Source organism: Hyperolius riggenbachi, chromosome 8 (genome assembly GCF_040937935.1).
Source record: "Hyperolius riggenbachi isolate aHypRig1 chromosome 8, aHypRig1.pri, whole genome shotgun sequence".
Taxonomy (NCBI): Eukaryota; Metazoa; Chordata; class Amphibia; order Anura; family Hyperoliidae; genus Hyperolius; species Hyperolius riggenbachi.
In genome coordinates, this window is record NC_090653.1 from 131,079,809 (window position 1) to 131,107,250 (window position 27,442).

A 27,442-nucleotide genomic window follows, 5' to 3' on the forward strand; every position below is an offset into this window, starting at 1 on the left:
AAGCAGTGTGCTGACCAAGAAATTAGTCGGCCGGTGGCCCAATCAATGTGTGGAGAATGAAGGTGCAACCATGGCATGCCGAGTATAATGGTGGAGGTTGTCATATGCAACACAAAGAACTGTAACTTTTCCCAGTGCAGTACCCCTATGGTGACCCCCACCTCTGGTGTCTGAGACAGTGGGTGATTCCCTTGCAGAGGAGAGTCATCCACTGCCGTAACCTGGATGGGTGGTTGTACTGGTGTGAGCGGAATACACAATCTCTTAGCAAACTCAAAATCCATAAAATTTGTCGCGGAGCCTGAATCGATACAGGCTTCCATGACCTCAGTCTTATCTTCCCACGTAACAGTACAGGGAAGAAGCAATCGTTTTTCTTCTAGGGGTAAAAGTCGGACGCCCAGGGTGTTACCCCCTACCACTCCTAAGCGGTAGCGTTTCCCCGGCTTATTGGGGCAGTTCTGTACTATATGCCCCCCTCCAGCGCAGTACAGACACAGCTGTTCGGTCATTCTCCGTCTTCGCTCTACCTGGGTTAATTTTGACCGAGCAATCTGTATCGGCTCGGATGGAGGCAAGACGGGAGAAGGTGAAATAGTAGGAGGTGGAGTCACTGGGACCGTGGTGTAAGATACCCCTCTGAGACGGGAACTACCCCTGGTCTGTTTTTGGTAGCGCAGCCTGCGGTCGATTCGGATGGCCGCTGAGATGGCCTCATCGATTGTTCTGGGCTCGGGCTGGCTTAACATCAAATCAGAGACCTCATCGGATAGCCCTGACAAGAAACAATGTAATAGGGCATAAGAGTCCCACCTGGCCGTAACTGACCACCTCCTAAACTCGGCCGCGTAATCTTCGACCGGACCTTCGCCTTGACGCAAAAGCTTGAGCTTTCGCTCAGAAGTCGAGGCAAGGTCCGAATCGTCGTAAATGACTGCCATAGCTTTAAAGAATTCCTCTACAGAGGTAAGAGCTTTGTCTCCGGCGGGCAGGCTATACGCCCAAGACTGGGAGTCGCCGGACAACAAAGTTTTAATAAACGTGACCCTCTGGGTCTCAGTACCCGAAGATTGGGGTCTCAACTCAAAATAGGACAACACCCTACTCCTAAAATTCCGGAAGTCAGATCTGTGACCGGAAAAACTTTCAGGTACAGGCATACGTATGTCAGAGCTAAAAGGGGATCGCACATGATCCACTGATGTCTGGAGGATTTGTACAGACCCTGATAGGGCATCAATAAGAGTTATGTGGGTGCCCAGTACTTGATTGATGTTGTCCACCGAAGCGGCAAGTAAGCCCAGACAATCAGTGTTTGCGTCCATTTTGTATTTTGGTCTGGCGTTCTGTAACGATCGGTGAAGCACAGAGAGGATCTGATTACCGGTGATCTGCAGTATAGTGTTGGGCGAACATCTAGATGTTCGGGTTCGGGCCGAACAGGCCGAACATGGCCGCGATGTTCGGGTGTTCGACCCGAACTCCGAACATAATGGAAGTCAATGGGGACCCGAACTTTTGTGGTTTGTAAAGCCTCCTTACATGCTACATACCCCAAATTTACAGGGTATGTGCACCTTGGGAGTGGGTACAAGAGGAAAAAAAAATTTAGCAAAAAGAGCTTATAGTTTTTGAGAAAATCGATTTTAAAGTTTCAAAGGGAAAACTGTCTTTTAAATGCGGGAAATGTCTGTTTTCTTTGCACAGGTAACATGCTTTTTGTCGGCATGCAGTCATAAATGTAATACATATAAGAGGTTCCAGGAAAAGGGACCGGTAATGCTAACCCAGCAGCAGCACACGTGATGGAACAGGAGGAGGGTGGCGCAGGAGGAGAAGGCCACGCTTTGAGACACAACAACCCAGGCCTTGCATGAGGACAAGAAGCGTGCGGATAGCATGCTTTGTACCACCATGCAGTCATAAATGTAATAAAGATAAGTGGTTCAATAAACAGGGACCACGCGGCAACGCTAACCCAGCAGCAGCACACGTGATGGAACAGGAGGAGGCGCAGGAGGAGAAGGCCACGCTTTGTGAGACACAACAACCCAGGCCTTGCATGAGGACAAAAAGCGTGCGGATAGCATGCTTTGTACCGCCATGTAGTCATAAATGTAATAAAGATAAGAGGTTCAATAAACAGGGACCACGCGGCAACGGTAACCCAGCAGCAGCAGCAGCAGCAGCAGCACACGTGATGGAACAGGAGGAGGCGCAGGAGGAGAAGGCCACGCTTTGTGAGACACAACAACCCAGGCCTTGCATGAGGACAAAAAGCGTGCGGATAGCATGCTTTGTACCGCCATGTAGTCATAAATGTAATAAAGATAAGAGGTTCCATAAACAGGGACCACGCGGCAACGGTAACCCAGCAGCAGCAGCAGCAGCAGCAGCACACGTGATGGAACAGGAGGAGGCGCAGGAGGAGAAGGCCACGCTTTGTGAGACACAACAACCCAGGCCTTGCATGAGGACAAAAAGCGTGCGGATAGCATGCTTTGTACCGCCATGTAGTCATAAATGTAATAAAGATAAGAGGTTCCATAAACAGGGACCGGCAACGGTAACCCAGCAGCAGCAGCAGCAGCAGCAGCAGCAGCACACGTGATGGAACAGGAGGAGGCGCAGGAGGAGAAGGCCACGCTTTGTGAGACACAACAACCCAGGCCTTGCATGAGGACAAAAAGCGTGCGGATATAGCAGCAATGCTTTTTGCCGCCATGCAGTCATAAATGTAATACAGATGAGAGGTTCAATAAACAGGGACCGGAAACGCTAAACCATCCCAGATGTTCATCGGTCATGTTACTTGGTTGGGGTCCAGGAGTGTTGCGTAGTCGTTTCCAATCCAGGATTGATTCATTTTAATTTGAGTCAGACGGTCTGCATTTTCTGTGGAGAGGCGGATACGCCGATCTGTGATGATGCCTCCGGCAGCACTGAAACAGCGTTCCGACATAACGCTGGCTGCCGGGCAAGCCAGCACCTCTATTGCGTACATTGCCAGTTCGTGCCAGGTGTCTAGCTTCATGCCCGGTTTCAGGTCCAGCGGTGCCAGCCACAAATCCGTCTGTTCCTTTATTCCCCTCCAAATTTCCTCCCCTGTGTGCTGCTTATCCCCAAGGCAGATCAGCTTCAGCAACGCTTGCTGACGCATGCCAACAGCTGTGCTGCACTGCTTCCACGATCCTACTGCTGCTGGTGCTGGGTTAGCATTTCCGGATGAGGTACAGCTTTGAGATGCGTTGGAGGAGAAGGAGTCAGAGAGGTAGGTGCTGCTGTTGTTATCCAGCTGTTTGCGGCGTGGGCAACACCCGCGCCGTAGCAGGTGAGGAATCGCTGCCAGGCTCCACAAGGTTCACCCAGTGCGCGGTAAGGGAGATGTATCGACCCTGGCCGAACGCACTCGTCCAGGTGTCAGTGGTGAGGTGAACCTTGCAGGCAACGGCATTCTTCAAGCTTCGGGTTATTTAGCTGACCACGTGCTCATGCAACTCAGGCACTGCAGAGCGCGCAAAGTGGTAGCGGCTGGGAACAACGTAACGTGGGATGGCCACTGACATCATGCCCTTGAAGCTGTTTGTCTCCACCACTCGATATGGCAGCATTTCGCAGGCCAGAAGCTTGGCTATGCTGGCTGGCTGTTACTGCCACGGCCCGGGGGTCATTTGCTGGCAATTTCCTCTTGTGCTCAAACATCTCAGAGACAGACAACTCAACCGTAGCGCTGCACACCGAAGGGCTGTTGGTTGTTGTGTTTGATGAACACTGGGAGACCTCAAGAGCACTAGTCCGGAAAGTGACAGTGTCAGCATCGTCTGATGTTTGTGAATGTTGTGAACCACGCAATGGCTGGGCTACTGCTGCTGCTGAGGCGGGTCTGGTGGTGAGTCTGGTGAACCCAAGGGAGGCAGTGTTGCTGGTGGTACCCTGTCCTGCCGCGTTTGCCCACAGAGTGGGATGTTTGGATAGAATGTGGCGGCTCATGCTGGTGGTGGAGAGGTTGTTAATACTTTTCCCCCTGCTCAGGCGGGTCTTGCACACCTTGCAAATCGCCATGGTAACATCCTCAGTGCAGTCTTCAAAGAAAGCCCAGACTTTAACTGGCTGAGGACTCGGACCTCGTGCGTGATGTGCTGGTGCTGCTTAACCCACTGCTGGACGCTTGAGAGGTCATCCAAGTAATTATCTGGTCCTGTTCTTTTGGATCTGTGAGGGTTGTTGTCCTGGACAACATGGGCAGTATTGAGTGGGTTTTCTTGGGTGCTCCCCTGTGGCCTGTACGTGAACCGTCAGGGGAAACACCTCTTCCCTTGCCCCTCCCTCTTTCACCGGATTTCTTCCTCATTTCACTTATCCTTAAAGTACACGCTGACTGGCAGCAGTACAGTGGCAGTACAGAAATGCTATACAGTGGTGGGTGAGCGGTGTACCACTATTGTCAGCAGTGACACAGAGCACAATGCTATACAGTGGCGGGTGAGCGGTGTACTACTGTTCCCAGCAGACACAGAGTGGAAGTAAACACAATGCTATATAGTGTGGCTGAGCCGTGTACACAGAGTGGCATTAAACACAATGCTATATAGTCTGCTATATAGTCACCCCGAACAGGGTGATGTTCTGCAGAACCCGAACAGTGGCAAACACTGTTCGCCCAACACTACTGGGAGGGAACGCAGATTTTAGTACCTAAACACACGATACAACATGTTTTCCGGGGTCGGACTCTGAGGCACATACAGATGGTCCCGATCATCATCCTCATCATACAACTCTTCTCCTGAGTCTGACCCACCCACCACCTCTGCCACCCCAACATCCCCAGACACAGACCCCTCATCGTCCTCAACATTAACTTGGGATGCTGGCCTGAGCCAGACCTCCTCCTCCACATCAGGCCCCATCATCTCCTCAATGGCAGCCCTCATTAATCGCTCTGGCGACGGACTGATGGACACAACGTTCTCCTCCGGGGAGGGCTGCTGCTGACCACTGGCTGCTGGGGTGGATGTTATAGCTTGCGTGGGGCGTTGGCTGTTGCTGTTGTTGGGAGTGCTGCTCACAGCGGAGGTCTCTGGGGAACTCATGTTGAGCTCATATAGTGGTTGACGGTGAGTGGAGTATTACTGATCCCAGCAATATACACACTGACTGGCAGAGTACGCAATGCTATATAGTGTGGCTGAGCGGTGTACACAGAGTGGCAGTAAACACAATGCTATATAGTCTGGCTGAGCGAGCGGTGTACTACTGTTCCCAGCAGAATCAGAGTGGCAGTAAACAATGGTATATAGTCTGGCTGAGCGGTGTACACAGAGTGTCAGTAAACAATGGTATATAGTCTGGCTGAGCGAGCTGTGTACTACTGTTCCCAGCAGAATCAGAGTGGCAGTAAACAATGGTATATAGTCTGGCTGAGCGGTGTACACAGAGTGTCAGTAAACAATGGTATATAGTCTGGCTGAGCGGTGTACACACAATGCTATATAGTCTGCTATATAGTGTCAGTAAACAATGGTATATAGTCTGGCTGAGCGAGCGGTGTACTACTGTTCCCAGCAGAATCAGAGTGGCAGTAAACAATGGTATATAGTCTGGCTGAGCGGTGTACACAGAGTGTCAGTAAACAATGGTATATAGTCTGGCTGAGCGAGCGGTGTACTACTGTTCCCAGCAGAATCAGAGTGGCAGTAAACAATGGTATATAGTCTGGCTGAGCGGTGTACACAGAGTGTCAGTAAACAATGGTATATAGTCTGGCTGAGCGGTGTACACACAATGCTATATAGTCTGCTATATAGTGTCAGTAAACAATGGTATATAGTCTGGCTGAGCGAGCGGTGTACTACTGTTCCCAGCAGAATCAGAGTGGCAGTAAACAATGGTATATAGTCTGGCTGAGCGGTGTACACAGAGTTTCAGTAAACAATGGTATATAGTCTGGCTGAGCGGTGTACACAGAGTGTCAGTAAACAATGGTATATAGTCTGGCTGAGCGGTGTACACAGAGTGGCAGTAAACACAATGCTATATACTCTGGCTGAGCGAGCGGTGTACTACTGTTCCCAGCAGACACAGAACAGTGAACAGAATGCTATATAGTGTGGCTGAGCGAGCGGTGTACCACTATTCCCAGCAGACACAGAACAGTGAACAGAATGCTATATAGTGTGGCTGAGCGGGCGGTGTACCACTATTCCCAGCAGACACAGAACAGTGAACAGAATGCTATATAGTGTGGATGAGCGAGCGGTGTACCACTATTCCCAGCAGACACAGAACAGTAAACAGAATGCTATATAGTGTGGCTGAGCGAGCGGTGTACCACTATTCCCAGCAGACACAGAACAGTGAACAGAATGCTATATAGTGTGGCTGAGCGAGCGGTGTACCACTATTCCCAGCAGACACAGAACAGTGCACAGAATGCTATATAGTGTGGCTGAGCGAGCGGTGTACCACTATTCCCAGCAGACACAGAACAGTAAACAGAATGCTATATAGTGTGGCTGAGCGAGCGGTGTACCACTATTCCCAGCAGACACAGAACAGTAAACAGAATGCTATATAGTGTGGCTGAGCGAGCGGTGTACCACTATTCCAAGCAGACACAGAACAGTGAACAGAATGCTATATAGTGTGGCTGAGCGAGCGGTGTACCACTATTCCCAGCAGACACAGAGTGGCAGTAAACAGAATGCTATATAGTGTGGCTGAGCGAGGTACACAGAGTGGCAGTAAACAGAATGCTATATAGTGTGGCTGAGCAAGCGGTGTACTACTATTCCCAGCAGACACAGAGTGGCAGTAAACAGAATGCTATATAGTGTGGCTGAGCGAGGTACACAGAGTGGCAGTAAACAGAATGCTATATAGTGTGGCTGAGCAAGCGGTGTACTACTGTTCCCAGCAGTGACACAATGACAGGGGGGACCCTGGCTAGCGTGGCTGGAGCGCGAACTACCCTGCCTGCCTACCCAAAGCTAAACCCACAGACAAATGGCGGAGATATGACGTGGTTCGGGTATTTATTTACCCGAACCACGTGACCGTTCGGCCAATCAGAGCGCGTTCGGGTCCGAACCACGTGACCCGTTCGGCCAATCACAGCGCTAGCCGAACGTTCGGGGAACGTTCGGCCATGCGCTCTTAGTTCGGCCATATGGCCGAACGGTTTGGCCGAGCACCGTCAGGTGTTCGGCCGAACTCGAACATCACCCGAACAGGGTGATGTTCTGCAGAACCCGAACAGTGGCGAACACTGTTCGCCCAACACTACTGCAGTATCACTGGGAATACAAATGTATACCAGATTATAAGTGATCTGCAGTATCACCGATAATCCGATATACCAGCTAACCTCTGTTCACCTGAGTAGAGTGTAGTGTTTGGTGTAACAGTAACACTTCGAGGACTAGGCCTCAGTGCAGAGGGGAGCAGTGGCGTACCTAGGGCATTTGGCACCCGGTGCTGGGTATTGAAAGACCCCCCCCCCCCTAAAAAAAATGGGCGTGACCACAACCTGCGGCGTGCTTCGTGGCAAAAATTGGCGTGGTCATGACTGGATGAGGGCGGAGCTAACTGTAATTTAAAATATTAGCTAGTATAGTTGCCCCAGTATAGCTAGTAGTTTCCCCCAGAATAGCTGCCCCCAGTGTAGCTAGTATAGTTGCCCCCAATGAAGTTAGTATAGTTACCCCCAGTATAGCTAGTTTAGTTGCCCCCAGTATAGCTAGTATAGTTGCCCCCAGTATAGCTGGTATAGTTGCCCCCAGTATAGCTGGTATAGTTGCCCCCAGTATAGCTAGTATAGCTGCCCCCAGTATAGCTAGTATAGTTGCCCCCAGTATAGCTGGTATAGTTGCCCCCAGTATAGCTGGTATAGTTGCCCCCAGTATAGCTGGTATAGTTGCCCCCAGTATAGCTAGTATAGCTGCCCCCAGTATAGCTAGTATAGCTGCCCCCAGTATAGCTAGTATAGCTGCCCCCAGTATAGCTGCCCCCAGTATAGCTGGTATAGTTGCCCCCAGTATAGCTGGTATAGTTGCCCCCAGTATAGCTAGTAGAGCTGCCCCCAGTATAGCTGCCCCCCAGTATAGCTAGTTTAGTTGCCCCCAGTATAGCTGCCCCCAGTATAGCTAGTATAGCTGCTCCCAGTATAGCTAGTATAGCTGCCCCCAGTATAGCTGCCCCCAGTATAGCTGGTATAGTTGCCCCCAGTATAGCTGCCCCCAGTATAGCTGGTATAGTTGCCCCCAGTATAGCTAGTAGAGCTGCCCCCACTATAGCTAGTAGAGCTGCCCCCAGTATAGCTGTCCCCAGTATAGCTAGTATAGCTGCCCCCAGTATAGCTAGTTTAGTTGCCCCCAGTATAGATGTCCCTGGAGGGGGGAAGCAGCGCTAGAAGGAGGGGCAGTGGGGGCAGCGGTGGGGAGGGGGGAAATATCCCCCCCTCCCTCACCTGGGACCCCTCCTTCTGCCTCTCTCCCCCTCCATTCAGCGTGGCAAGTGCACGCGGGCTCGGCGGCGGGGGCACATGCGCAGAATTACTCACCACGTCCACGTTCCAAGCGCCGGCAGCGTCATGTCGTCACAGATCTCCGCCTTCAATGAAGGCGGAGATCTGTGACGACATGACGCTGCCGGCGCTTGGAACGCGGAAGTGGTGAGTAATTCTCCGCACATCTCCCCGCCGTCAAGCCCGCACTTGCCACGCTGAATAGAGGGGGAGAGAGGCAGAAGGAGGGGTCCCAGGTGAGGGAGGGGGGGGGATATTTCCCCCCTCCCCACCGCTGCCCCCACTGCCCCTCCTTCTAGCGCTGCTTCCCCCTCCTGCTCTGTGCTGTGGGGGGTCGTGGCGACACCCCCCTGGGTGTCTGTCACCCGGTGCGCCCCGCCCCCCTGCGCACTACAGTAGGAACGCCACTGGAGGGGAGTACTGCACGGATTCCTTCCAAAGACCTGGACTCTCCTAGACGGGAGGAGTCAGGCTGAGAGTAGGAAGGACTGTTCTGCAAGTGACACTCAGGAGGAAGTGTCACTAACAGGACGAGGAACCGCCTCCAATAGTAAGGTCGATTCTCGAGGTCGGACAAGCCAGGTCGTAAACACACGAACAGATAAAGTACAGATACAGTAGGCAGAGGCGAAGTCTAGGTACAGGCAGGGTTCGGCAACAGGTATCAGAAATATCGAGGTACAAGATCAGGAGGCAGAAACAGAGTCTAAGGACTAGCCGGGGTTCGGCAACAGAGTATCAGAAAGGCAAGGTACAAGATCAGAGTTCAGGAGGATAGTCAAACAGGCAAAGGGTCATAACAGATAATCACAATCAAACTAGTACTTTAAGCTATCAACAGAATCTAGCTTAGTGTAGGATTACAGCTCCAGCTGGTCCCGGCACACTAACGGATCTGACTACAGGTCTGAGTGCTCCCACGTATGTGTTTGCAACGCCAGACAACCAGCAACTGAATAAGCAGCAGAATATATAGTTGCTGGACTCTGCTGCCCCGCCCGAACCATTCAGCCAATCATGAGTCCTGCAGGAATCAGCTGACCTTCCTGATCAGCTGACACTTCCTCTGCAGGTATAAAGGTCCTGAATTCAGGCCCGCGCGAGCATAGCTCTCCATCTGCCTAGGTGCACTCGCGCGCGTCACTCTGAATCTTGGTGGACTATCAGTCCCAGCCACACCAGTACTGTCTTGCAATGTATCCAGTTCCAATGCGGATTCCGCCGCTCCCAATGCGGATTCCACCGCTCTGCCTATGCGGCATGCGGCGGTTTTTCCGCGTTGTGACGCCATGCTGGATGCGGAAACAGCCGCCTCACCTTGAGAGACGGCGGCTGTTTCCGCGTTTCTTCACACTGCTTCCACGTAAGTGTTCGCAACGGCAGACAACCTGAGACTGACCAGCAGTAACTATATATAGAGCGGCGCTCACCGGCGCCACCCATCAGTGATCAACCAATAGTCACTTGCTCTGAGGTCAGCTGACCAACCTGGTCAGCTGATCCCTCCTTGGTTGTCATAAAGGTTCTGCCTCTCAGCGCGCGTGTATTCCTCAATCTGTGTGAACTAACAGACCCAGCCACACCAGACGCACACTGCTGCGTGCAAACCGCCGCGCTGGACGTGGAATCAGCCGCCTTGCTGTCAGTACACGCGGCAGCTTTTCCGTGTTCTATTACACCTTCCAGCCATGATAAATCAGACAAATGTGTATTATTAATAGACTTGCTAGCGACCCAATGGTCTTTTTCTTTTCCCCTTGTTGTATACCCACTGCCTTTGGCAGCTGTTTAATATGTGTTCACTTGATATTTCCAGACACAAATTTGTTTTGGACAATATGTACATTATTGTGAATATGTCTCGCTGATTTTATATTTTGTCTGCCCCAAATAAAGTTTCTTTTGAACACTAAAAAAATAAACTAAAACATGTATTTATCAGTTCCTTGTGTTGCTGGTACAAATTTGAATTCTGCTGGCAATCTTCTGCTGTACACAGAGAACGTGGCATTTCGCCAGTGGATATTTGTATGCTGGGAAATAAAATTAATTTGCCATCACCCTCTAGTGAGCATCTTATTTTAATTTACACTATTCAATGGGTCAGCATCTTTAGTATTACTTTAGATAAATAACATCTGACAGACGAGCCCAACCAGACTGATGTACTCTATTTTGTTCCATCTACTTTATAAATAAACTCTTGAGTCCAAAGAATTGTTGGTTGATTGAATCAATTAATCTAACTGTCTGCACATTATCATCTAGAACTGTCTGCATGAAGCCATAAGTTGTCATCATCCAAGAAATAATGTAATTAGTGCTGAGCAAATCGATTTGCTAAATCTCAAATTCAGAGCAGATAGGAGACAACTCAAGAAATTAAAAATTGAGGATTATTGGCAGTCTGCATCAAAGCGATCCAGGTCAATTAATGAAACAATTATTTTTTTTACTCCAAGTTTCCAGGTGACCCTAACAGCTGGCAATACTGTATACAGCAGCAGAGCACATGCAGCTGAAAAAAATCTGCAGTGTCACTAGAGAAAGTAGAATAGGAAGTTAAAGTGTACCAGAGCTGAGATATAAAAAAAGATGTATGCATACCTGGGGCTCCCTCCAGCCCCATCCGCTCCGATTGCTCCCACGCCGCCGTCCTCCGCTGTCTGCAGCTTCCGGAACCCGGTCCCGTCACCGCCGTCACTCGGTTCCAGTCTAAGCACGAGAAGTGCACCCTCTACGTATCTCCCCAGCTGCTGGATACATAGAGGGCGCACTTCTCATGCGTAGACTGGAGCCGACTGACGGCAGTGACGGGTCCCAGTTCCCGAAACTGCAGACAGTGAAGGACGCTGGCATGGGAGCGATCCAAGCGAATGGGGCAGGAGGAACCCCAGGTATGTATCATTTTTTTTTTTATATCTTAGCTCTGAGTCCCTTGAAACAGCTTGTCATTAGTATGTTTTCGGTTTATGTGCAAATCTGCATGGGCCCAAGGTTCTAGGTTTCAGGTCAAAAGTTCATCATTGACCCTATTTTAATAATAACACTAACATCAAACTGATATTAACCATATGCTAAGTGTAGTGGTTATGGTTAGGAAGCAGGGGTGGAGTGGTTAAGCTTAGGCACTAGGTCAGGTCTTAGGGATAGGCATAGGTAGAGGGAGGGTTCAGTGTGAGAGCAGGAAGGCGTTCCCATCCCCTCCACTGCCTGGTTAGTTTGCAGGTGTCAGTTTGCAGGTGTCCTGCAGCAAGCCAATCACCATGTGGACTACAGTAGGTGGGTTTTTAGGGTTAGGCACCACCATGGGGATTTTAGGGTTAGGCATCACCAGGGGGGTCCTAGGGTTAGGCATCACCAGGGGAGTCTTAGTGTTAGGCAACACTAGGGGAGTCTTAGGGTTAGGCATCACCAGGGGAGTCTTATGGTTAGGCACCAACAGGGGGATCTTAGGGTTAGGCACCAACAGGGGGGCCTTAGGTTTCACCACCGGGGTGGGGGGGGGGAGTTTAGGGTTAGGCAACACCAGGGCAGGTCCAATTACGTCCCCGCTGCGTCTACGCTTATCCGCGTGTGCTCGCATATCGCTCCGCACTCGTCCCCGCCAGCGGTCCTTATCAGCCGCTTGATTCCCTGCCATTGTCCAGCGGCGGGAATCGAGCGGGCAAGGGTCGAACGGCTTGATCGGGCCAGCTGAATATTATCAGCTGGTCGGATCAGCTGGTCGATACATGGTACAGAAACGTACCATGTATCCCCAGCATAAGGGTTATGGTTAGGTACAGGGAGGGTTCTGTGTGAGAGTAGTGTTAGGTATAGTTGCAGTAAAATATCTGTAATATTTACAATTTCTTTCCTATGCTTAATACAAGTGTAAATAACGTTTTATGGTTATAGATGAAATGTTCCGATTTTATTACTGTTATTTCAACATATTTATACTTCATTTTAGATTATGATTTAGAAACCATAAAAACTGTTATAGATAATATCTTAAAATTTCGTCTATATCCCGCAACATTTTTTCCAGACGCCCTTTTTGCATGTATGCATAAAAATATCACATAGTTTTCTCCTAGGAGATCATTTTTAATATTCTCTTTAAAATAACTTCCTAGCACTCTGCAATTGAAAAAGTACAAAAAAAGAGCAGAAAGGTACTAGCAAAATGATTTTGTGAATTTTTTTTGCTTGCTGTTGCTGGTGGCTTAAAACAGATTTTATTGACAAAGGGTTTGATTCACTAAGAACAATAGTGTAAGTAACCTGTTACTTGCGCTATTTAATCCTGCGCACCTTAATGCATGCTATGCGCGCTATTGGCAGCGTACCGTGCTTTATTAATTTTGCTCAGAGGAGCAATCGATATGCTAGTATTATTATTAATCAATCTCTGAAGACAGAGAATATACAACGTAATTCTCAGGGAGACTAAAGAGTTTAGTGAAAGATAAAAATCTTGCTGTTCCATTGTCCAACAAGTTTTCCAATCAGAATGGCATTAAACATCTGTAGATGTTGGTGAAGTGAAGCTCTTGGTTTCAACTTAGCTCCCCAAAACAGAGACAGAGATTGCAAAAAATTGACGACTTGTGAAGACAGACTTTTTTTCTGCAATTCAACTGCCTTTTTAACTCTAGGGCTGGTTCACAGAGACTTCTGGTAGCATCACGTTCAGGGCCCTTTTACACTTAATCAGTTGCTCTCAGTTAAAACGGAAAGAAAACTTATTGTCAAAGTAAACAATCAGTCTGACAATCACCTGTGTGAAAGTGCCCTAAGTATATTTTTCCTAATAAAGTACTCAACAATAGTTGACAGTAGGACTAGTTCTGTGTTGTTTTTAATATTTATTTGCTGGATTTCAGTATCTGATAAAATGCTAAACTGAGAGGCTTACAGAAGCAGCTTATGTGTTCTTATCTCTGTCCTCTATTAATTTATCGATAATTGCGCTGCTCCCATTATCACAGGTAAAATGAAGCATGAGTAGGGTGCTTGTTGGCTGCTTGACAAGCGCTTAATGTGCAAAAGATGAATAAAAGATAAATTGTGGCTTTGCTGGGATAAAAGCACAGAGCTGTCAATCAAAGCCAGTGGGGAATTAAAAGAAAAACAGTTTATGTTATTCTATTGAGTAGATCAGAATTAACCTTTTGGTTGCCAGTTTTATTTTTTATTTTTTGTTCCACCAAAGTCACAAGAAATTCCCGAATGCTATCTTGGTTGATTGCCTTGCTGTGTAAGCTTCAGAGGTTGGGCTTCTATTTCGTGAGTTTGCTGGAAAATCAAGTCTTGCATGCCATGTTCTGATTGTATTTTCATATGGCAATCACTTATTGAAGAGTGAAGGCTTTAGAGAACTACATCGGAGAAACTGTGCTTAGAACAACTCCAGTGGAAACGGAAGGGGAGAGGGGGGGGGGGGGGCACCTATTCCTAAGCAATTATAATGAGCACTGCCTGCTGCAATATCTTGTCTTTCTCTGTGCAGCCTAGCTTCTGTCAGTTTCTCCCATGTTATACGGTCAGATTTACACTCAACAAAAAAGAGAAGGAAGAGGGAAAAGAAATAGGTTTCAGAGCATCCATATAATAAAAGCGGTTTTATACAATTTTCCTCACCTTCAGAATTGATCAAGAATTACAATATCCATCAAATCTGTTTAATGAACTTAAAGAGGAACTCCAGTGAAAATAATGTAGTAAAAAAAGTGCTTCATTTTTTACCATAATTATGTATAAATGATTTAGTCAGTGTTTGCTCTTTGTAAAATCTTTCATCTCCCCGATTTACATTCTGACATTTATTACATGGTGACATTTTTACTGTGGGCAGGTTATGTAGCTGCTCCTAGCTGTTTTGGCTGTTAGAGACAGCTGTAAACAGCTATATCCTGTCTGTGAACCTTGTTACATTGTAACAAACTGCCAAAAGTACAGCGGTCCCAGAGCTTCTTGTGGGAGGGGTTTTAGCACAAAATCAGTCATACAGCGCCCCCTAATGGTCTGTTTGTGAAAAGCATTATATTTCTCATGTAAAAGGGGGTATCAGCTACTGATTGGGATAAAGTTCAATTCTAGGTTGGAGTTTCTCTTTAAGATATGGTCCCTTTTTACATTAGTTTGTCAGTTTTCTGTATGCATTTTTCTGCATGTGTTTTCTGCACACCCTGGCCTATATGCATGACACTTTTTTCCTGAGTTTTTCCTAGGTGATATTTTCATACCTTGTCATAAAATGCTTTTTAACCACCCTGGCGTTCTGATAAGATCGCCAGGGAGGCTGCGGGAGGGTTTTTTTTAAATTAAAAAAAAACTATTTCATGCAGCCAACTGAAAGTTGGCTGCATGAAAGCCCACTAGAGGGCGCTCCGGAGGCGTTCTTCCGATCGCCTCCGGCGCCCAGAATAAACAAGGAAGGCCGCAATGAGCGGCCTTCCTTGTTTTGCTTACACCGTCGCCATAGCGACGAGCGGAGTGACGTCATGGACGTCAGCCGACGTCCTGACGTCAGACGCCTCCGATCCAGCCCTTAGCGCTGGCCGGAACTTTTTGTTCCGGCTGCGCAGGGCTCAGGCGGCTGGGGGGACCCTCTTTCGCCGCTGCTCGCGGCGAATCGCCGCAGAGCGGCGGCGATCGGGCAGCACACGCGGCTGGCAAAGTGCCGGCTGCGTGTGCTGCACTTTATTTGGCGCAAATCGGCCCAGCAGGGCCTGAGCGGCAGGCTCCGGCGGTACTGGACGAGCTGAGCTCGTCCATACCGCCCAGCTGGTTAAACCACCAGCAAGCAAGAAAATATTTGTCTCCACTCGTCAGTGTTTCTGTGTGTCAGTTTTTCTGTGTGTCAGTTTTTCTGAATGACTTGTCTGATAGTTTTGCATTGCTGTCAGTTGTTTTTCGGCATGTGAATAACGTATTCAGGTGTGAACTAGCCAATTGATTAACATTGGTTCTCAGTTTTCCTGTGCAGAAAGTTCACAGAAAAACTGATGAGTGGTTCTCAGTTTTCCTGTGCAGAAAGTTCACAGAAAAACTGACGAGGGGAGACAGGCCCTTACATCATAAAACCTACAAGGAGAAAAAATTAATTGGGAGCAGAAAGGCATTCAAACAGTTCCCCGGCCGGGGAATCAGGCTCGTACCGGGCGAGTGCAGAAAAACGTTTACATGCCCACTGCAGCGTGTTCCAAATAACCACCATGGAATCCCGACCGGATCACAATCCAGGACCGTGAGGATATTCGTGCAAGCCAGGTCCCCGGCATAAGAGGGACACAAGCATGACAGCTAGAAAACCTACATAGGTTTCTCCAGCCTCGACAACCAGGTAAAACCTTTCCTATAGGGCCTAGAGCCCTCACCTACCAGTATCACAGTGTGCGCTTTTTCTCCTTTCTGTCTCCATAAGCACAATAGCACAGAGACTTACTGTTAACAGCGAGGCTTATATAATTATCACTGCTCTAGCATATTTATCTGGTTACCAGGAGAAATCTGGAGAGGTGCCAGTAATCAGACTTGGCAGATGTGCCAACAGTGAAATGAAATGCGTGATCTTAATCGCACCAGCATCATCTCACAATTCCAACACTTGGGCATCTGAAAACTGTAATTATAAGTCCAACATTAAAAACAACATGTCTCCAAGAATGTGACAGCAGAAAACAATAACCCCGGGGATATGACATTGGGGAGCGAAAGCTGCAGATTATATCCAGGAGTCAGACCATAGAGTGGAGTGGTGTGCTCTGTCTGGCAGGACAGGGACATGGCTGCTGGTAGGACGAGTGCGGTGCAGTCACACAATAGGGTGGTGTGATGCAGCTCATTAAATAAGACCTCTCCAATTAGAACAAACAGTAAACCTGGCCATACACTATACAATTTTGCTTTTGATAGTAATTGCGATCATTGTAATTATGATTGATATGATAACAGATATTATGACCAACCTACCAAAAACAAACATTGCGGTTCAATGTTTGTAACTTAATATTGATTGTAATTATGATCATAAATTCTTAAATCCACTCTAATTCATGAGCTGTATCTGTTAGACATCTTATAGAATGTCTAATTGGGCAAAACAATGTACAGCCTTGCCTTGCCTTTGTCCCTCTGCATGATTAAACACACTTTTTTAGTACTTTGCCATCGAAATAGCAGAAAAAGTTGGGAGAAAAAGTTTAGTACATATGGGCCCCAGTGCTGCTGACTACTAATTACAGTACCATACTCTTGCTCGTGGTTGAAATTGGTGGCCCATTCACTTGTATTATTGAATAGGGCTATGCAGCTCTGTATTCCGCCACAATCAGTGTTAGAAAGGCTATTATGATCTAGCTTCCTAGTGCGCAGCAATGTAGAATGCAAAAGAAACAGATATCAATCAGCCTCATGGTAATTGCTCTCTAGGCTAAGGGTCCGTTTCCACTTGTGCAGTGTGAATTAGTCACAGAAAACACAAAAACGAATTCGCACACGGATGCGAATTTAAAACACAAATTTGCAGATGTTTTGCATATGTTAGTAAGTATGCGAATTTAACCATGTCAGTGCCTATGTGCTTTTACATTGATTTTATGCGACAATGCCCGCAAATTTGCAGTAAAAAATCGCGGTAAAATTTGCATACGAAAACGCATGCAAATTTCCTATTAAATACATTGTATGCAAATTGTGATGGCTCTGCCGTGCAGATTTTTCCTGCACACAAAACCGCACAGGATTTTTGGCAAGTGGAAACAGGCCCTTCCACTTGTATTGGTTATGCGAATCTGCATGCAGAAAACGCATGCAGATTCGCACAAGTGGAAACGGGCCCTAAAACAAACCAAAAATACAACCAAGCTTTATTCTCAATTTTATTTTAGAGACACAGGATGTAATAAGAGACCTTTGCTACTATATCACTTCCATCTGTTGGTTACAGCTGGTAATGCAGAGATACTGTATATACACAATAGATTGTTGTTGCTATATATACTGTACATTCCAACAGGCAGAAGTAGTACTGAGCAAGGTGCACCACTCACCCCCGCTGTCTGTGTGAATGGGCCCATACATTGATCCAAAATAAATATTATATATTATATGTTATAATAATATGTATACAATAATATGTTTTATGGCCCTACTCTAACAGGGTAGTTATTTTTTTGTTGTAGGTGAGTGTGTCTCAATAACCGCTAAAGCCAAAAAATCCGCTTGACTGTCTGACATTGTTACCAGGAAATCAGCACGACAGCTCGTTTGTGTGATGATTTGCTCAGCTGCCTGTGCAGACAGGCAGCCCTTTGACCATTGTGTAAGTTTGCATGCTGCAGGACTCTGGAAAGAAGAGTCAGTTTTGCAGCTTGTGCTTGCAGAGGAATTTGCATACGTTGTCATGCAAATTGCCTGGCCACATTCATTGGAGGCGTGTACTATAAGTACTATGTCTTTCCCACAATGCTTTGCTGGTCATTTCCCTTCCTTGCTCAGTTCCTGATGGACACTGCTGGAGTGTCAGCCATTGCTATCTAGTATAGTTAATTCCTGGGGGTTGCTTTAGGCTCCCCTTCTAGCCCAGTCAGGTTGTATTATCTGTATTGCCTGTTCTGTCTTGTCTTGCCTGTTTGCCATTGTCCTGTCCCTATGGTGGTTGACAGGAAATGGTTCTGATCTATGTTCTTGGAGTATAGCTGGTGCAGCGGTTGCTACCAGCTATCTCTTCTGTTCTGTTTCCTGGGATCGCGCTAGCTACTTTGTGCTAGCGCTGGAGATCCTTCTGTTCTGTTTCCTGGGATCGCGCTAGCTACTTTGTGCGAGCGCTGGGGATCCTTCTGTTCTGTCTTGTCAGTCGCGATTGCGCTGTCACCAACGGCGGTTGATAGCGAATTGTTCTGTCTTGCTGAGATCGCACTAGCCGCTAGCGTTAGCGGCTGTGGATCTTTCTGATCTGTGTTCCTGCTTGGATCACACTTGCTCTGGCGGAAGAGCGGTGGATCCTTCCTGCCTAGTTCTTGTTTTTCGTGTGTCTGTCTTGTCCGCTGCGCTTGCTACAGGCTCGGTGAGGTAACCGTTAAGCAAGCGCTCGCGTCCCCTGTTTCATGTTTGTCTGTTTATGGTTAGTTAGGCGTGCTTGTCTCTATTGTGCTTATCACGTGGAGATCGCGCATAACCGCGTGCACTGTTGCGAATGAGTGCGGTGTTCGCGGTTAGCTAGCGGTTGTTATTTTCCGTATCTCCTTATTGTATTTGCTGTGCCTTTGCTACCCTTGTATTCTATTCTGTTCTGCCTTGTGTCACGTCTCGCGATCGCACCTCTCGCGATCGCGTTCCTATTTCGTATCTGCTGTTGTGTGTGCGCGGTCGTGGAGTGGCGACTGGATTGGCGCACACACATACAACCTATCCCTTTTGCTCAATCTCATTCGCAATCGCCTCTCTTGCGATTGCGTTCTGCGCTTCGTACAATTCCTGTCTGGCACTTGTGGAGGTACAGAGGATTGGTTCCTCTGCACTCCCCAGCGCCATCTGCCGACAGGAATTTCCCTCTACAGGTGCGTAGCACCTTTTGCTGGGTTCCTGCAAATTATACGCTTGTGGAGGATCTCCGCCGTGTCAGCGCACGCGTTGTGCGCTGATCACGGGGAAAGTTCCACAATCGTGACAGTTTGCTTCTCACTTTAGGTTTCCTTTTGTAAACTCTAGCAAACACTGCCTGTTGCCCATATCATGCAAGTGAGACAAGGACATTGATTTTGCATACCCAGCTAGACGTACAATGCAGCGTTCTCGCTGAAAGGTTATTTATATCTATTCTTGGTTGCATCAAACAACTGTAATCATAACTGAGCAGGCAAAGATGTCCAGAAAGACCCATTAAAACATTCACTGCGCGTCTAAACTAACAACTTTAAAAGCATGCTCTATCCATACGATTGTGATTGTAATCCTTTGTGATAGAAAGGTTCAGCTATCTTGTTCAGTTTAGACCTTTCCTTCCACATCATTTAGCTCATTGGAAGTGACAGGCCCCATGTTACTGATGGAAAGTCCTGAAAGGGTCATATAAGTTTATATTTAGAGGTCAGATCACTGAGACAGGCCCCTGTAGCATCCCTCTGACAAAATTACACAAAGGACCATGAGGCTAATAGCAACTGTGCCTATCAATGCAAAAATGAAGGAAATATTGACCGCTTTCAAGAAATGTTACACAATTATGGAGTATATACATTTGTTTCATGGCAGTACTAACTTACTGCATTTACCTTTGTAAGGACATCATCTTACCAGCGCATGGCAGAGTAATGTTTGACAATCTATTAACAGACAACTGGGCACAGAAAAAGAGGTCAAGCAGGTAATAAACAACAGTATCTCTAAAGAGGAAAATCCAAATTCTTTATTTATCATATCAATTGCTTTACTACAGATGTGGACCAGGGGTGTAACAATAGACCCTGCAAGGGATTCAGACGCTGGGGGACCAGAAGCCACAGGGGCCCCGAGGGGGGAGAAGTTTCTTTTCTCTGTCCTGAGAGACTAACAAATAAGGGCACAGAGAGAAAAAATGTTCTGCTCTCTGCACAATTGTTCTAATGACTGCATCTACTCAGCCATTGATAACAAATCATACAGTGATTTGTAGACTGCCCCTATTCAGTGCGCAGCAGGGTCTTGTGTACAGCATCCAGCCCCCAACCTCTCTACCCCTCCCAAGTGCTGTGCACTGTTGTGATGCTGGAGAAGTCTGCAGAGCCAGTTCTGCTCCAACAGAGAACAGAGTGAGTGTAATAAGCTGTGTCTGGGAGCACACTCGTCTGTCGGTTTTCTGTATGCGTTTTCTGCACACCATGTGTGTATATGTAAAAACATGCACGTTTTATCACAGAAGCTAATGTAATTGATAGAGAAAATGCATACAGTGCTTCACTGCTGTCTGGTTCTATTCGCATGGGGAAAACACATTCAAGTGTGCACTAGCCTATTGCATAACATTGGTTCTCAGTTTACCTCTGCAGAAAGCAAGGGATAGCGGGGGCATCCAAAGTTTTGCAGGGGGCCCAGTGATTGCTAGTTATGCCCCTGATGTGAACCCTAGTACCAACCAAGGAGACAGCAGGACGAGGATTCTTCTTCAGACTTGGCAGACTGGCAGCAGCAGATGGGGGGACAGACCAAGGAGCAGCCACAACCAAAACCAGCACCTCAAGAACGTCCTGAAATATGGCTCTGGGTAGGAAGACAGTGGTCACTAACTGTATAGGGCTCTGCTCAAGGAGGTTCTAGGTGTTGCTAATGATTTTGTGGCCCCAAACAGCACATCATTTGTGCCCCCCCCAGTCAGAAGCTCATTCTCCCATAGTAATAGGTAGCCAAAAGTGCACCCCCCCCCCCCCATAGGTAGCTACCTCCAGCAGGAGCGTTGTTAGCCCCAAAGATCGGTGGCACGTGTCCCGGATCTATTCTGAGATGCCCTGGTTGTCCACCGGGCAAAGTAGAGGCACCACAGCCCCCAGCATGCCCCACCGAGGCACCATTGCACCCAGCATGGCACTACACTGCACCCAGTATGGCACCACAGCATCTAACATGGCATTACAGCACCCAGTATGCCCCATAGAGGCACCATAGCACTCAGCATGGCACCACAGAACATGGCTATGGAGGGTTATGCTGGGTGCTATGGTGCATCTATGTGGGCATATTGGGTGCTGTGATGCCTTTATGGGGGCATGCTGGGAGTTGTGGTGCCTTAATGGGACGCCCATGGGCGTATAGGAAGGGGTCCGCTAGAAGTTCAGGGAATGCTATGGGGGAACTGCCAGATGACCTGAAAGCAGGCCAGCTCGCCCAGCAGAAAGGCAGACCAGCCAGCACATAAGCCAGGTAACTCTGCCTAGTTATGTTTAAGTGAAAGTGACAATGCCTATTTATGTGATATGCTGCATATTTTTTTTTTGGAGGGCAGGGGTTGTATTAATGGAGAGGGGGATTCATCCAACATTTTTCTGGGCAAGCCTACTTAACCACTTGCCGACCACCCACTACCTATGGGCGTCGGCAAAGTGGCACGCCCAGGACCATCTAACGCCCATCGGCGTCGGCTACTTGGGCACTGAATAGCCGGGTATATATGCGCGCATCCGCCGGCATTAGGCTCCACCCACCCGTGACGTCAACCCGCCGGCCGATTAGCAGCGCCGGCGGGTTGTTAACCCTCGATTTGCCACATAGTAAGCGTATAATACGCTTTGTAATGTATACAAAGAGTATTATACAGGCTGCCTCCTGCCCTATTGATCCCAGTGATCGAGGGACCACCAGGGCAGGAGGCAGATCCCCTGGTAGACACACACAAACACTGATCCTGCCCCCTGATCGCCCACAGCACCCCTCAGACCCCCCCTCCCGATCACCCCCTCAGACCACTGTTTGCACCCAATCACCCCGCTAATCACCCACCCATCAATCACTCCCTGTCACTATCTGTCAATGCTTTATTTTAGAATAGGTCCTAAACTGCCCCCTGGGGGCTCCTGATCACCCCCCCCTCAACCTCAGATCCTCCCCAGCCCCCCCCCCGTGTACTGTATACATCTATCCTTCCCTGTAATCACCCACTGATCACCTGTCAATCACCTGTCAATCACCCATCAATCACCCCCTATCACCACCTGTCACTGCCACCCATCAGATCAGACCCTAACCTGCCTTGCGGGCACCTGATCACTCACCCACACCCTCAGATCACCCGCAGACCCGCGCTTAGATCACCTCCCAAGTGCATTGTTTACATCTGTTCTCCCCTCTAATCACCCACTGATCACCCATCAATCACCCATCAATCACCCCCTGTCACCACCTGTCACTGCTACCCATCAGATCAGACCCTAATCTGCCCCTTGCGGGTACCCAATTACCTGCCCACACCCTCAGATCGCCCTCAGAACCCCCCCCCCCCCCAATCACATCGCCAGTGCATTGCTTGCATCTATTCTCCCCTCTAATCACACCCTGATCACCTATCAATCACCCCGTCACCCCCTGTCACCACCTGTCACTGCTACCCATCAGCTCAGACCCTGGTCTGCCCTTTATGGGCACCCAAACACCCGCCCACACCCTCAGATTGCCCTCAGACCGCCTTATCACCTCCCCAGTGCATTATTTACATCTGTTCTCCCCTCTAATCACTCACTAATCACCCATCAATCACCCCCTGTCACCACCTGTCACTGCTACCCATCATACCCATCAGATCAGACCCTCATCTGCCCCTTGCGGTCACCCAATCGCCCGCCCACACCCTCAGATCGCCCTCAGCCCCCCCCCCCCCTGATCACCTTGCCAGTGCATTGCTTGCATCTATTCTCCCCTCTAATCACACCCTGATCACCGTTCAATCACCCCGTCACCCCTGTCACTGCTACCCATCAGGTCAGATCCTAATATGCTCCTTGCAGGCACCCAAACACCCACCCACACCCTCAGATCGCCCTCAGACCCCCCCCCCCCCTGATCACTTCCCCAGTGCATTACTTACATCTGTTCTCCCCTCTAATCACCCTCTGATCACCCATCAATCACCCATCAATTACCCCCTGTCACCACCTGTCATTGCTACCGATCAGATCAGACCCTAATCTGCCCTTTGCAGGCACCCAATTACCCGGCCTCACCCTCAGATCACCCTCAGACCCCCCCCCTAATCACCTCCCCAGTGCATTGTTTGCATCTATTCCCCCTCTAATCACACCCTGAGACACCCATCAATCACCTCCTGTCACCACCTGTCACCCCCTAGCACACCTACCCATCAGATCAGATCCTAATTTGCCCCGTGTGGGTTTCTGATCACTCGGCCAAACCCTCAGATCCCCCTCAGACCCCCTTCCGATCACATCCCCAGTGCATTGATTGCATCTATTCTCCCCTGTAATCACCCCCTGAGACACCTATCAATCACCTCCTGTCACCACCTGTCACCCCCTAGCACTCCTATCCATCAGATCAGGTCTTAATCTGCCCCCTGCGGGCTTCTGATCACCCGGCCAAACCCTCACCCGCCCCACCGCAGTGACAGACTGCTGCTCTCTACGACTTAATTGTGGCTGAGACCAACCATTATGCCACACAATACACAAACGCCAATCCAAGAAGCTACCATGCCCAGCCATTTCGGTGGAAACCACTCCAAGTTTCCGAACGTAACATTTTTTGGGGCCTTCTCCTTAACATGGGTCTAGTCAAAAAGAATGTATTGTGGTCTTATTGGTCTACGCACCCAATACATCACATGCCCATGTTCTCTGCTGCCATGTCCAGGTCACGATTTGAGAACATCCTGCGCTTTCTGCACTTCAGTGCCAATACAACCTGTCATCTAAGAGGCCACCCTGCTTATGATCTGTCATCAAAATTTGCAGATACTTATACCCATGAACAGTCATTTTGAGGCATTTGGTTTCCAGACTACTCCTCACGGTTTGGGCCCCTAAAATGCCAGGGCAGTATAGGAACCCCACAAGTGACCCCATTTTAGAAAGAAGACACCCCAAGGTATTCCGTTAGGTGTATGATGAGTTCATAGAAGATTTTATTTTTTGTCACAAGTTAGTGAAAAATGACACTTTGTGAAAAAAAACAATAAAAATCAAATTCCGCTAACTTGTGACATAACATAAAATCTTCTATGAACTCACCATACACCTAACGGAATACCTTGCGGTGTCTTCTTTCTAAAATGGGGTCACTTGTGGGGTTCCTATACTGCCCTGGCATTTTAGGGGCCCTGAACCATGAGGAGTAGTCCAGAAACCAAATGCCTCAAAATGACCTGTGAAATCCTAAAGGTACTCATTGGACTTTGGGCCCCTTAGCGCAGTTAGGGTGCAAAAAAGTGTCACACATGTGGTATCGCCGTACTTAGAAGAAGTAGTATAACGTGTTTTGGGGTGTATTTTTACACATACCCATGCTGGGTGGGATAAATATCTCTGTAAATGGACAATTGTGTGTAAAAAAATAAAACATTGTCATTTACAGAGATATTTCTCCCACCCAACATGGGTATGTGTAAAAATACACCCCAAAACACATTATACTACTTCTCCTGAGTACGGTGATACCAAGTGTGACAATTTTCTGCAGCCTAGGTGCGCTAAGGGGCCCAACGCCCTATTAGTACCTTTAGGATTTCACAGGTCATTTTGAGGCATTTGGTTTCTAGACTACTCCTCACGGTTTAGGGCCCATAAAATGCCAGGGCAGTATAGGAACCCCACAAGTGACCCCATTTTAGAAAGAAGACGCCCCAAGGTATTCCGTTAGGTGTATGGTGAGTTCATAGAAGATTTTGGGGAGTGCCCCTTAGCGCACCTAGGCTGCAAAAAAGTGTCACACATGTGGTATCGCCGTACTCAGGAGAAGTAGTATAATGTGTTTTGGGGTGTATTTTTACACATACCCATGCTGGGTGGGAGAAATATCTCTGTAAATGGACAATTGTGTGTAAAAAAAAATAAAAAAAAACTCATTTACAGAGATATTTCTCCCACCCAGCATGGGTATGTGTAAAAATACCCCCCAAAACACATTATACTATTTCTCCTGAGTACGGCGATACCACATATGTGACACTTTTTTGCAGCCTAGGTGTGCTAAGGGGCCCAAAGTCCTATGAGCACCTTTAGGCTTTACATGGGTGCTTACAATTTAGCACCCCCCAAAATGCCAGGACAGTAAACACACCCCACAAATGACCCCATTTTGGAAAGTAGAATATGCAAATTATCCCTTTCGCCCTTGTTAATCGTTACAGAAGGATTCAATATCTCTGTGATCAGATTCAGATCATAGTGGGATTGATCTGTTTGCCACAATTGGCAATCTAAATGTATATGTTTACCTTTAGCAAATTGCTTTAGATTGCTATTTTTGTTAATTATTTGCATACTTTTTATTGTTAAAGCGGACTATAACCCAGCATTTCAACTTTGCTCTAAAACATTATTTACAGCATATTATATGCAACCAGCATTTTTTTTTACTAGACCAGCATTGGAAGGGTTACACACAGAGCTTTAAAGTTCCCTGGAGAGAAATGCAGACGCATCCGAAGTTTAGATAGATACATTTAAGTAAGCACAATGTAACAAGTGAGGAATGTGACTCACACTCTCTGACTGTGCAGGAGCTGGAGGACAGCCAGAGAGTGTGTAACATTCACCACTTGTTACATTGTGTTTACTTAAATGTATCTATCTAAACTTTTGATGCGTCTGCATTTCTCTCCACGGAACTTTACCCGTTTCCACTAGGGCGGTTTCGCCGGCGATTCTGCAGAGTTTCCCCGCACATGATTCGCACGGGGAAACTCTGCCATAGGGGATGACGGCGCCGCGGCGGAATCGCTTGCAGGAGCGAATCGCCCGGAACCCCCCGCAGAATTCGCCGCGGAGGCTGCGAATCCCATAGCCGTGCATGGCACGGCTCATGGGATTCACCTGCGATCCCGCCCACCAGCTCAGTGCGGCGTGTGTCTGTGATATGCACGCCGCACTAGTGGAGAGTGGAGACGAGCCCTAAAGCTCTGTGTGTAACCCTTCCAATGCTGGTCTAGTAAAAAAAAAATGCTGGTTGCATATAATATGCTGTAAATAATGTTTTAGAGCAAAGTTGAAATGCTGGGTTATATTCTGCTTTAAGGGTTTTTTTTACATTTAAAACAAGTTTTTGCTTTGGTTTATTCTTATGTAAAGTTACTAGATTTAATTATCTTATTACTGAAGTTTTTTTGTCTTTTTTAGAATTATGTATCATCTCTTTTTTGTGTGTATATTTCATTATTAAAAAATAGCCACAGTACTCTAGCACCTAGTTTCTCAACATGCGGTACGCGTACCCCAGGGGGTACATCTGATGGGTCCAGGGGGTACTCGGGCTTGATATACTTAACCAAGAATAACAAATTTAGAGATTTAGAAAATTATAATTCTTATTTAAACAACATCAAATTAGTATTTTAGCTAATTAAAAGCAATAATAAATGCTTGCACATTGTTTAGAACCAATTATCATGTACTACGATTAAATATATATTTGTCAAGGGGTACTTGTGATCATGTTTACTATGCTAGGGGGTACTCGATGAGTACAGGGTTTTAAAAGGGGTACACACTTATAAAATGTTGAGAAACACTGCTCTAGCACACACATGTCCACCTGGATATACAGTACAGTAGCTTTAACTACATTAACATAATAATCCAAACATTTGTAAAGCGCTTTTCTCCTGTTGGACTCAAAGTGCCCAGGAACTGCAGCCCCTAAGGGTGCACTCAAGAGGCCACCCTGCAGCATCAGTAAGTCTTGCCCAAAGACTCCTAACTGCCTTTGATTCTGAACTGCACAGCCTTCAAGCCACCCCACCTGCACTGATAAACGACTAAACGCTGCTCCATTGCCCTAGGTAAGCCCACCACCAAGTATCCTCCAACCTCTGCTTCACCATTTTCCCTACCTATTTTCACCATACTCCCAGTGCAACAGTATGTATCCCCAACACATCATTATGCATACCCCCCTCATACCTCCTCCTCTTTCCCTTGATCACCACCCTATTGTTGCCTCATGTTCTGGCTCCATCTGCTCCTACCCCTGGTCCTTTGTCCACTGCTCACCACACATCCTAACCCCAGGCCCATTCCGGTCTCCCAGCCCCCCCATTCCCCTCCTCATACTTCCCACCTCATCCACCACAAACCAAATTCACCCACCAAGCCCCTCTGCCCGCCGCACCTCCCACCCTCCCCATACCCACGAACATTCTCGCCCCAATCTCATTCCCATCCGCCCCATACTCAGACAATCTCTTCCTCTATCTGGCGCCCTCTGGAATGCCAGATCTATCCGCAACAA